The sequence below is a fragment of the Marmota marmota genome, unplaced genomic scaffold (genome assembly GCF_001458135.2).
Source record: "Marmota marmota marmota unplaced genomic scaffold, marMar, whole genome shotgun sequence".
Taxonomy (NCBI): Eukaryota; Metazoa; Chordata; class Mammalia; order Rodentia; family Sciuridae; genus Marmota; species Marmota marmota.
Genome location: NW_025999942.1, coordinates 10,662,903 through 10,675,857, shown reverse-complemented (window position 1 = coordinate 10,675,857; position 12,955 = coordinate 10,662,903).

Sequence of the window (12,955 nt, the reverse complement as noted above, 5' to 3'; positions counted from 1 at the left end):
TGAAATTATTGGCATCTTTACTGAAACCCAGCACTTCTTGCATAGAAAAACAGTAAATCCATCTCAGAGAGTGATTGGGAAGCTAAAGCAGAGATGCAACATCTGTCAAGTAGTTTATGCATCTGGCCTGCAGAAGAGGTTTCTTATTTTCAAAAAAGGAAAGTTTTACCAGGCTATCTGTGGGAAGAAAGATGGGCCCTTAGAACATATCTTTAAATAGATGGCAAAGAAATTGAAAGTGAAGTTGTATTTATATATTTTTTTCCTACAACAGACTAAAATGTATTTAGGAGAAGGATTCATCAGTAACTGAACAAAATTTTACCCACATTCAACTGTTGATTATTAGGCCAATGTAACTTAGAAATTGAGTCTATGTTTTAGGCTTGAAATTATTAGTAATTCTGACTTGCATTCATGAGAGTATTTTAAAGGTACGCTTACCAAATATTTACATGACTTAATCCTCAAAATAAAAACATAGCAAGATATAAGAGGATGGAATTCCTAAAGTAATTATTAACCAGAAAACAAAATGTTATGGGAAAACAAGTTCATTCTTATGTAGAAGAATTGAGAAAGGATTATATTAAGAACAATATTCAATTTTTAAAAAATCAATTTAATCAGTATAGAATGGGGTTTTTACAAGCAGGAACAAATTATGACTAAAATTATGACTATAAGTCTTGATTGACTACAAATTCAATGTATGGTGTCCATTTGATATTGCAAATATATCTTCAAATAAAAGAAAAAAAGGAAGTAAATCCATTGTTCAGTGGTGGTGATATATCATACTCAGTGCCACATCTTAAGGGAAGGATTGATCAACTACTGGATGCTAAATTTAGAATTAAAATGTCTACAACTATGGAGTTCAGAGAAGCACCAGTCTAAAATGCCTATTTAACACAGAATAGATATAACTTAATTATGCATTGCTTCAATCTTAACTGTATGACAGGTTTTAAAACATTTATACGAAGAGATTACACAAAATTTGATCTATTTTCTCATTTTAGCATCAGAGATCTAGTCTTGGGTGATAGGTAGCAATCTAGTAGAAGCAGGAGATAGAATAACAAGAGGAAATGTTTGGGAACAAGTAGGAGAAACATTTAAGAGTAATGCAATCATTGATGATAATGTTGCTGAGAGTTTAGGAAGCTTTAAAAAGAAATTCAAAATTCTTCATAAAAGACATCACTCATCTCTGATGACTTAAAAAGAGAAAACAAATGCAAGTCTGACTATGAAGGTATCAATAACATATGTAATTTTATGACAGATAAACTGAATGGATATTTAAGATAGTCTATTTTTGAGAAAACATTGTTAAAAAGTAAGATTTTAAATTATAATTTATAAGGACTAGCAAAAATAAATTTTAAAGATTAAATATAAACATATTTCTTAAAAAATCATTGCTTTTTGTCTCTCCAGGTTACTTACAAAAATAAAATAAGAACTAACACATCATTTTTGCTTTACTTATATATTATTCATAAAGAAAAAAATGAAGAGCCATGACTTTACTTTGGACATCTTGGACTACTGAAATTTTAAATGCTGTCATAATAAAATCACTATGAGTGTTTCTTAAATAGGTTTTTCCTTTAAAAAGCTTGAATGATTTGATAATAGTTGCAATCACTGGTTCACATCCGCTTATATTTTACGGAGAGATGACCAAAGATTAATCAAAATTTTAACAGCTGTCATACTACTGAGAAGTACAGAAAGGTATAGCAATGCAGCAATGCATATAAAATACAAAAAGAAAGTGTTCTGCTACATTATTACTGGTAAAAAGTGAAAGATACAGAAAGACTTCTACTTTGACCTCACTATTTGACTATTAATATGGAATAAAATCCTGTAGATTTTAAATAATCAATTTGAAATTAATCTTCTCCAGGAGAATTATTTTACCTGGATTTGCAATGAATTTTGCTAAATAATTTCTGCTTCTTTGATCTTATTATTATGCAGAATTTTTCTTTAATCCTACTGTTGGAACTTAATTATAACTAAGTAGAAAATTGCTACTATACATATATGTATATATGTACTGAATTTCAAAGGTCATTGTCTTTATGGAGTCAATGTCCTATATATAGGAGGCCTAACTCTATAGGAAATGCTACTATAAAATTTTTACTCAGTGTACAGTAGATCAAGAACAGTTAAGTACATAAAATTATCAGCTTAAAATATCTTTTATTAACTTACATGTTTGGTGAATAGTGATATTTTCATGAATAATATTTTATTATAAACACATGGTTCTAAAAATATGAGATAATAATATAATTTAAGAATTATACTACTAATTGTCATTTAAAGCAAAAATACAAATGCTCCCATGGTTATAGAAATTGTATTTCTTTCTTAAATGATAAATACACCTATTAAGATGAAAAAGTTAATTTAGGGAACAATTATTTTCATTTACTTGGGTTTCATTCCAAAATCACATGCTATATAAACTAGACAATGCTTTTTGAAGAAATAAATAAAAAGTAGTCTTAAATATACAGAAATACATTTTTAATTTACCCAAATATAGGGTTCAGTTTTATGCAATACAGAAATGCTAATTAATTTCATCCAAGTATAGAGTTTTAAAATTAATGATACAATTCATTATGGCTTTCAATCACTGCTAACTTAAGCATTCTCACCTGAAAATACAGCATCCCTCACTTTGTGTCTCAGTCATAACAACTTACAACATAAACCATTTCTAGCCTCAGTACCTTTGCACTGTAGACTATAATGCAAATCTCTCCCCTGGGCTCTTCTGATAGATTGCATTGTACATTCTTAAAACTTAATTTCAAATATGACTTCCTTTGATAGGGTTTCACTGACCACCTAATCTAAATCACTTTATATCCACTCAGCCATCATAGCATTTTCACTATAGTCATAAAATATTTGTGTTTTTATGTGTATATCTCTGTAAATATGATTAGTCCTCTTTGTAACAAAATGTTTCTATACTATGTAAGTGTTTTCATTCTTAGAAAAGACAAATACATTGTCAGTTGCATAAAAACTGAAACTTTTTACAGGTGATTTCCCCCCTAAATTTTAAATAGTATAGTAAGAAAGTGTGATAATAACAATGTGTGGTTGTATTTCATTTTTAGTGACTTACAAATATTTTGGGAGTCCAATAAATTTACAGTAAAAGGCAATCCAGCAGTAAGATCCATAAGTGTTGTGTAATATTTAATGATAGTATCTGAGTAGTCAGGTTAATATTGATGCATAGGAAAATCCAGGACATAAAGAGGTGTTAAAATGAGTATGATTAATACTCTGCTACAAAGGTGAAACTTTGAACATATTATGTACTTTCCGGTTGACTGGTCATTTCCATAGGGGTTTAATACTCACTGTTTATACTTACCTACATAAACAAAATTGCAGTGCCTGCTGCTGTCCTCATGGATCCCCTGGAAAAGATGGTAAAGTTCCCTGCCCAAAAAAGGGACTATAACCAAGTGTGGTAGTGCAATCCTGTAATCCCAGTGGCTTGGGAGGCTGAGGCAGAAGGATTCTAAATTCAAAGCCAGTCACAGCAATTTATTAAGGCCCTAAGCAACTTAGTAAGACCCGGACTCAAAATAAAAAATAAAAAGGGCTGGAGATGTGGCTCAGTAGTTAAGCACCCCTGGGTTCAACCCCTGATACCAAAAAAAAAAAAAAGGAGGGGGAGGGATCATATATATATAATAATAGTTCCTCTACATTCCAAGTAAGGTTATAATAATATGATGACATAAAAAATAAGGGCATTGGCACCCTAATAGTGATTTCTCATCAAGCATAGATAGGAGTAGATTGTCTATCAGTGGGTTCTGAGCAAAGTAATATAAATATATGTGGAGTACAGACCCTATTGCCTCAGCTCCCCTCAGAAAGGGGCAGCCTTTCTATCTCTTTTTGTAAGGATCAATTTGGTGATAACATCATTTATATGAATGGTCAGATATCTGAGGTCTAAGCAGCATTCATCTCAATGGAGGAAACCAGGCCCTTAGCATGATGGACAGTGAATGTCTAAGGTACATCATTGATGAACAGGCACATAGGAGTTTGAAATTGCTAAATAAAATAAATCACCAGTCTTAGAATGCTATCCGTAAAAATGGATGACAGACAACTTTTCTGGCAGGCTCTGAAGAGTAAATAATACTAGAAAAGAACTTCCTTCATTATACAACTGTAAATCTGAGTCTAGAATATTTAAGAAAACTGGCTTTGGCATTGGACAGCCTTTAGCAAAAAGGAAAATCTTCAGGAGAGTTTCATGTTCAACTGGGCTTTTGCCTTGTCAGGGAGCTGACAGGAGCCTGTTAGCAAAACATAGTGTCTCACTAAGCTGAAGAGTCAGAAATCAGAATTCTATATTGAAGCAACTGTGAAGGTCAAGGCATCATAAAATAAGAAACTGAAGCAGAGCTGTATATGCACTAGATGAGGCTATATGCTATGTGAAGCATATGACAGAATGACCTAGTAAACAAATTTCAGTTAATATTCCACGTTAACATCCCAGAAATCTTGCTAAGACACCTAGACCAAATTATAATCTAGAGCCATCCTGAGCTCACCATCGTACCCTGATCAGATTCAAAGGAGGAAAATAATATAAAGCTTAGGTTCTACAATGTTAGAGGGACTTAGAAAACTCAAGTTTTTCACTGATTTGACCACAAATACCATAAAATCAAGCATATACAAGTTTAAATTTTCCAACCCATAATTTCACTGCCTGTAAGAGAGACCTTTAGAACTTTAAAGTTACCGAAATGCAAATCTCAACAGTATGTCACCCACCATATGTGATTAAAAACATGAAATCATATTAAACATGAAAAGGATCATGAATAATGTGACCCATGAAGTGAAAATTACAGCAGTCACTATGAGGTAAACTAAAAGCGCTAGTCAGTTTTTCATTGATGTGACAAAATATCTGAGATAAACAAAAGGAGGAAATATGATTTTGATTCACAGTTTCAGTGGTTTCAGTCCCTAGTTACTTTGCACCATTGCTTGAGCCTCTTACGAGACAGAACATCATGGCAGGGAAACCACAGAAGAACAAATCTGCTTACCTCATAAGGAAGCAAAGAAAAAGTTTGCTTTTATTAAAAAAAAAGCCTCCCCTTGAAACACATGAAGCTATGAATCCATAGTTGGATTAGTCCAGTCATAAGAGCTTTCATCATCTACTTACTTACTAAGGGCTCACTTCTGCACTGCTGCACTGGGGACCAAGTCTTCAAATCATGTGCTTTTAGAGGATATTTAATATCCATACCTTAACACCAGATATATCACCTATGTTGAACTTAGCTGACAATGACTCTAAATAAGCCATGTTCAATAAAGCTAAAAATAAAATGGAATCTTAGTAAGTGAAGAGAAAGGGAGTACAATGGTTTAGATCTGAGGTGTCCTCCAATAGCTCATGTGAGAGATGATGGTGAGAATTTTCAGAGGTGAAATGATTTGAGTACAAGATGAATAACCTAATTGTTGGATTAATCCACTGGTATGCATTAATTGGGTGGTAACTATGGGCAGGTAGGGGGTGGCAGGAGGAGGTAGATCACTGAGGTTATATCTTTGGGGTTTATATTTTGTACCTGATTAGCAGAACTCTCTCTGCTTCCTGATAGCCAAGTCCTGAGCTGCATTCCTCCTCCACATCCTTCCACGATGATGTTATGCCTGACTGAAGGCCCAGAGCAATGGGGTCAGACATCTATGGAATTACACTTCTGAAACAGTGAGTCAAATAAACTTTTCTTTTGCTGAAATAGTTCTTATCAGGTCCTTTGGTCACAGCAGCAAAAAAGCTGACTAAAACAGGGAGTCTCAGCAAGAAGTTGAAACAACAAAAATTGAACAGAGCTTTTTAATAGTTGAAATGAAAAAAATCACTCAATGGGCTTAATAGAAGAAAGTAGATAGTGGAAAAAATTGTTCATGAATGTGAAAACTGATCAATAGGAATTATTCAAAAGAAAGGACAGCGAAAAATATAGTGAAGAAAATTTCTCAGAACTTCAGTGACCCATGGGACAGTGTCAAAGGGTGTAAAGAACTGAACTTGGTTGATGTAAAACAGAAGGAGATTTGCACAGAAAATATTTGAAGAAAATGTCAGAAATTTCCCAAGATTTGGGAAGAGCATCAGCTTATATATTCACAAAGCTCAGCATATTCAAAGAATGACAAATAAAACCACAAAATGATATTGTTTTCTCTCATTATTTTCTTTGAAAATCTATTTTCCTATTGAAATAAAGGAGAAAATATGAAAATTGCAATGGATATTAAAAAAAAAACGCATACCCTCTGGACAGAATGCCTATTCCTGAATTAAAAAAAAAACTACCTAAAATACCTAAAAGAAATAAAATACTCTTTAATAAACCAGAACTGGAAATAATTTACTCAAGATAGTATTAATTTAAAAAAAAAAGGAAAACATAAAACTACACCCAACTTCATATTTCAAAGTGAACTATTGAAAGCTTTTTCTCTAAGATTAGATGTGTCTTGGGATATACTTATAATTCATTATGCTTCACAATTCACACTCTGTATTTTTACAGCTGTGGAAAACACTATAAGTTTTGTATGACTAGATAGATAGATAGATAGATAGATAGATAGATAGATAGATAGATATCCTTGAAACCATTTAGTTTTTCATATGAAACTGTGGAGTATTTTAATAAATATTTCTTTAACCTAACTTATTAAAACTTTTCAGTGTTTTAGTAAGGTTTAGAGTTATATTTGAATATTATGTTTGATTATTATAAGTAGGTATAGCTGAATACTATAATTCTTATTAAAAATTGTACATCCTTTTTTAAAAAAAAATCCTTTGTCATTCAAAAGGTTCTGATTTAAATAACTTCTCTAAAGATAATTATATAGATGCATAAAACCAGACTAAATTTAGTAGTGGTGGTATCTCTTAGAATCAGATATCTGGTACATGCAGTAAGCAAAGAAATCCAATCAGCAATTGTAACAGACCACTATTTTACCCATCCTAAAGTATGATTGAATTTGTGCATCACAATTTCCTATATAAGTTCTTGTCCCTTATCATAGCATTGAAGCAAAACATAACTGTTGTTGTGAGAAACATGGTATGCATATTTCTCAATTATGAATCAAGTGCAAATCCCCTGAACATTTCTAGTTTAAAACTAGAAAGAGATAGCAATCAAGATCCAAATCTAGGGCATTGAGCTTCCCACAGTATTTCCAACACTGACAAATGTTGATTGTATGATGTTTTAGAGCACTGAATAGTGAGATAAAAAGGGAATTCCCTAGGAAAATAGTGAACTGAGATAATAACTGTAACTGAAGAAATATTAAAAAGTTGCTTGAAAATTAAGAATACTGAAGAATTATAGCTAAAGCCTTACTTTACCTAGAATTTATTTATTTATTTATTTACTTACTTACTTACTTACTTACTTCTTACTTACTTATTTTACCCAGGGGTGCTTAACCAATTAGCCACATCCCTGGCCCTTTTTTGTACTTTATATAAGAGATAGGGTATCACTAAGTTGCTAAGTTGCTGAGGGTAGCTTTGAATTTGCAGTTTATCTAGGAATATTAAGAACATGGAACTGTGAACATTTTTTGAGGAAATAAAAGATGCTGTAGAGAAGAGCAATGAGGATTTGCCATCTTGTTGAAGGCATTTCACCAAGTAGTACTCTGGCTTAAGAACAATTGGATTACAGTAGGACTGAACTGCTTTTTTTTTAAATTTATCTATTTATTTTTTTATTTAATATGTATTTTCAGATTCTAAATAAATTCTAGAATTTATGTGGGATATTTGACACTTTTTTCCCTAAATATCAAAAAATCTCTGGAAATTGTAAAAAATCAAGGATTTTTCTCAAAAGACATTTCTCTCTGAATCAATCTTATAGATCTACAATTAAATCTATCATATGTATTTACTATTGCATTTAGTGATAAACTTATTAAATCCTTTAATTGTATATAATGTGAAGTTTTTGTCACCAGATCCCTGCATCCCAAGGGAAACTGGTAATTTCATTTTTTCAATGATTTTGTTTCTGCCAAACTCCAGAGGCATCTTTACACTTAATGCATTCATATGCTGCAGAATGACTGAATGGCAGCTCTTTCTTCAAGTACTATAAAGCCTCAGAGGCATTTTAGCCGCTAAAATCACTTAACAGCTACTTCTAAACTTTGATTTATTCACTGCCAAAATGATTTAGTTAAGACCTCATTCATTTCATTTGTTTAGTGCAGTTTCTTTGGATAAAAATAAAAGTGGATCTCTGAAATTTCCTTTGAAAATTATAAATATGCAGCAAGGTCATTTTTCTTGGCAGAGTTTATTATGAATAAATGCTTAGCTTCTGGCAAACTATTTCCTAGACACTTCAGTGACCAAAACCACTATGATAGTTGGCCACCACTTTGATACATTATGGAATTCTTTTAGAAGGGCAGATAAGCAGTCCTCATAAGTACTTCACTATAAATCTCAAAAGCAGTAGGGAAGAGGAATTAATAAGTTAACGGTTCATTCAGAGTATTAACTCATGAGTTAATTATTTGCTTTAATTAATAATATATAAATTCAGCACATTATTAAAATGTCCTGCTAGTTGTTTCAGGGACTCAAATAAAATATTAGACTCATATACTTATTTTCATTTACTAATAGTCCCTAGAATATACTTTTATTGCCTAAGGCAAATGATTTATAAATATTTCCAGGTGAATTCTCTTCTTTAGAAATGATATTTTGTGACATCTTTCTCTCTTATTCATCATGGCTAACACAGTATCTAGTATGTAAAAAGGATGTTATGTAATTTTTTAAAACTTAATTCATGAAGGAAATAAAAAAATTGGCAGTCAGAAGAAAAAGGAAAGATGTCCATATCACTAAAAGTAAATTTCCTTTTCTTCAAAGAGCCAGTTTTCTGGAGGTGGTGAAAGACTATGAAGTGTATATTAATATAATAAAATGTCATTTCTCAAAACTAAAGTAGCAGAAAAAGGTTTCCCTCATTTTCCACATGATTACTTGTCCAGTTTTATTTGGAACAGACTTTGAGTCAATGAGCAATTATAGAAAGCATGATTTTATTTTTAGAGGTTACTGTATGATATTACTGAAATTTTTTGACATTGAAATAATAAAATTGGTGGAGAGAGAGTTATAAGATTTATATCTGTCTATGTGGTCTGAAACAAGGCCAAGTCATGGGATGTAATTTTTGTAGCAATCTCAATGCTCTAGAAATATAAGCTTCAAAATACAGACATTTCTGTTTATATTTTCCTAAGAAAGATAATTTGATGCAAAATAATTTCCTATATATTATATTTTTTCATATGTCTAAGCATAATTTCCAGTAAATCAAATATTAGAAATATGATGATTGTCATGACACCAGAAAAGAGATAATCAGTTTTCAATAATTTATAATCTATTTTACATAACAATGAAAATAATAAGACACATACTTGGACAATGAGGCAAAAAATGAAATACAAAGAGAAAATTAGTAATGGAAGGATAACCAGAGGATCTAATAATTGTGCAATTTTGTTTCATAATAAATTAATGACACAAACTATTTTACATATTTTATTTCATTTGTTTCCAATTATTTCATGACACTTATTGTAAAAAAAAAAATTTCTTTGATAATGTTTTCTACTTCCAATCATGCTCCTGCCCATGTGAGGGAAACTCACATTGAAAGAATAGAAATTAGACAAATAAAATATAACCATAATTTTGAGGAATAAGAATGTATTCAGAGAATAGATTTAAAAGAAATGAGTAAATTAAACAATTTTAGTAATTGCCAACTACATACAGTAAATATAACTACTTTTATTTATTAGAGAGAGCATCATTTTTTTATCTAAGAAGTTTTTTCAAAGTCAAGAATAAACATCACTGAATATAAAATATTTAAAAATGTTTGAGTCGGTCTTATAAATTTTATCCTTCACTGCATTGTCAAACAATGAAAAGAACATTAAAAAATTATGACCATTTACAGAGTACAATAATAATAATTCCTTTTCATTAATTCATTAGTATTCTTATGATCTTCTGAATATCATGACTGTTTATTTTTTTCCATTATCATGTGGCCAGTTTTCTATGACTTGAAGTTATTCTATGATATTGAAATTTTTAGTCACTTCTTATAAGTTTAATATTTTTGCTGTTTGCATTGCACTAGTTTCTTGTTTTGCCATCTACTTTAATATTTTGTAAGTTGAATAAATAAATTTTAAAACTTTCAGAATTTTTATGGCTATATCGGCCTCTTATTTTAAAAAGCAATTTTTTCCTTATGCAGTTGGAAACTTGGTAGAAATTGTTACAAAGGAATAACTACAACTGTGAGAGTTTTTTTAATATTAGAGGATAAGACATTCAAACAAAAAAGGAGCATTGTGGGGAAAAAAATCAACACAAAACAGGAAACAATTAAATTACAGGTAGAGCTGAAGAGATACAGACAGAAAAACATTGCCAGTAATATAGGAAGAAGTACTGCAAATATTTTGACAGGTGGTATAAGATCAAGTAAATCCCAGAAGTAAAATATCCATGGTGACAATGTATATAGTGAAGTCTGGGAACCTTTCCAAGCATAGATACACCTCAGTGTTCTAGTTTAAAGTAAATAGTCCTATCACAGAAGACAAAAATAGAAAACACCACAGAGTAGAAAAAAGAAATCAATTACCTTTGGAAAATCCAAATGTGTTATTTCACTCTGCAATCCTGACCAATCTGATTCTGAGCAGAACAGAATCTAGTCTCAGAATCTCAATAAGAATTATCACTTGTTTCACAGAATGAAGAAACTGGCAATAAAAAAACTCTTTTTATACATGAATCCATTTTAAATTTATTTATGAAGATATGTTTACATAAGCACTCATATCAAGGGGCAGATTTATTCAATCTCAGCAACATTTTTCTCTTTTTCTAATGTGTCCATTCATCAATAGTACCAATACTCAAAGACATTACACAAATTTTGAATGTGTATTTTGTACTTGATTTCTTTGTATTTTACAATACAAAATACAGAGACTTTACATGTAAATTATAAATACACATTTGTTCTTACATATACCTATATATAATACAAAGTTTACATATGTAGTTATTCAAGTACACATGCATGTGTTGTGTTTATGAACTATGTACCTATTCTGCCTCTCATTATTGACTCTGAAAATTCAAACACAAAGTCTGATAAGAAAGACTGCTTTTACTACTGAACTCCTGGGTAGATCAGTCCATCAACAAAGGTTTACTAATAGCCTGCTCTTTTGATCCTAGAGGCAGTTGGGGTTAGAATATGAGAGAAAGATGGTCTCTTTGCTCTAACATTATAAGGAAGCTAACTGATATTGAGTTTTGGTCAGGAATAATGTAATTTTGAAATATGAACTTTCAGATATATTTAAAATGAGTATAGTAGTTTTCAATAATAAAGTTTATTATATCAGTAGTAATGTCCATTATGTGTCTTAAGAGAAATGTATTGTAAAACATTAAAAACCCTTGGAGTGCACATCTGGTTTGTTCTTTCTTATGTAATAAAATTATATGTACATTTACATATACATATTTATATTTATCTATATATTTCATATATTTATATTATATACAAATATATAATTTACATATAATACATATAATATTACATATACATACATATTATATTTATATATATATTTATATGTATTTATATAAACATAAAGTATAAATATATTTATTGTATCACTGATAAAGGCTTTTAGCCTGCCAGAAAAAATACATATACTAATATATTGAATTTAAAATATATATAGCATACAATAAAATATGTACTTTATTATGTATATTGTATGAATGTATATATACTTTAAAAAAAACTGTTTAAACACGTTGAATGTAGTATTGAGGTGTGTTCACTCCCTTATTTAAATAGAAAGTTTTTTTATTATAGCTTTGACAAAGATAATCATTAGGTGTACACTCTAAATTTATAGATGTTTTAGATTCAAAAAAGTATGCTAAAGACATACTGAAGTAAGACACATAACTAATGATTTTTTTAAGTGACAACATAAAATTTACATAATTTTTCATCTAATTGACACACCTATATATAAGAGAAATTATCAAGGTGATAAACTGAAAGGCTATAAAATCCATAAACTAATCTAATATTATTTCTGGTGGGTTAAAAGCCTCTATAATATTTGTAATTATTGATAGCAATCTGCAACACATAGCACCATGAAAGTTTAAAATTCCTAGACTATCATCCAGTGTTAGCAAGTCCAATAACTATCTAAATTTATTCATGTTATATATCATACAAAATGTGAACAGAATAATAAAAATTTTTCTACAGATTTTTTTTTTATAAGCTAGATGGACTAACAAAACAAATACAGGACATATTTGTTTATTACTCCAATCCAATGATGGGAGACAGTTAATTTCCTCAAGGCAACTGTTCTATAGTGATCGAATTCTTCTATATAATTTCTCCAAATATGATATAATACCCAATCATTCATTACACTTTAATGTTTAACGTATTCCAACACATACAAAATAACTGAATCTTTAATAAATTTTCTTCATGTTTATAATCATATTATTGCATCCAGGGAGTAAACAGAAGAAGAGTATTATTTTTGTGAACTATTATTGGTAATCATTGCAAAACTACAGGAAAGGCAAATACTAGCAACATAAGAATATTAACATATAAAGAGCAATCCATGATACAGCAATTCATCTTGTGTTTTTCCTCACTTTAACATGTAGTAATAAGATTCACAAGTCATTTCATGATTATACTCA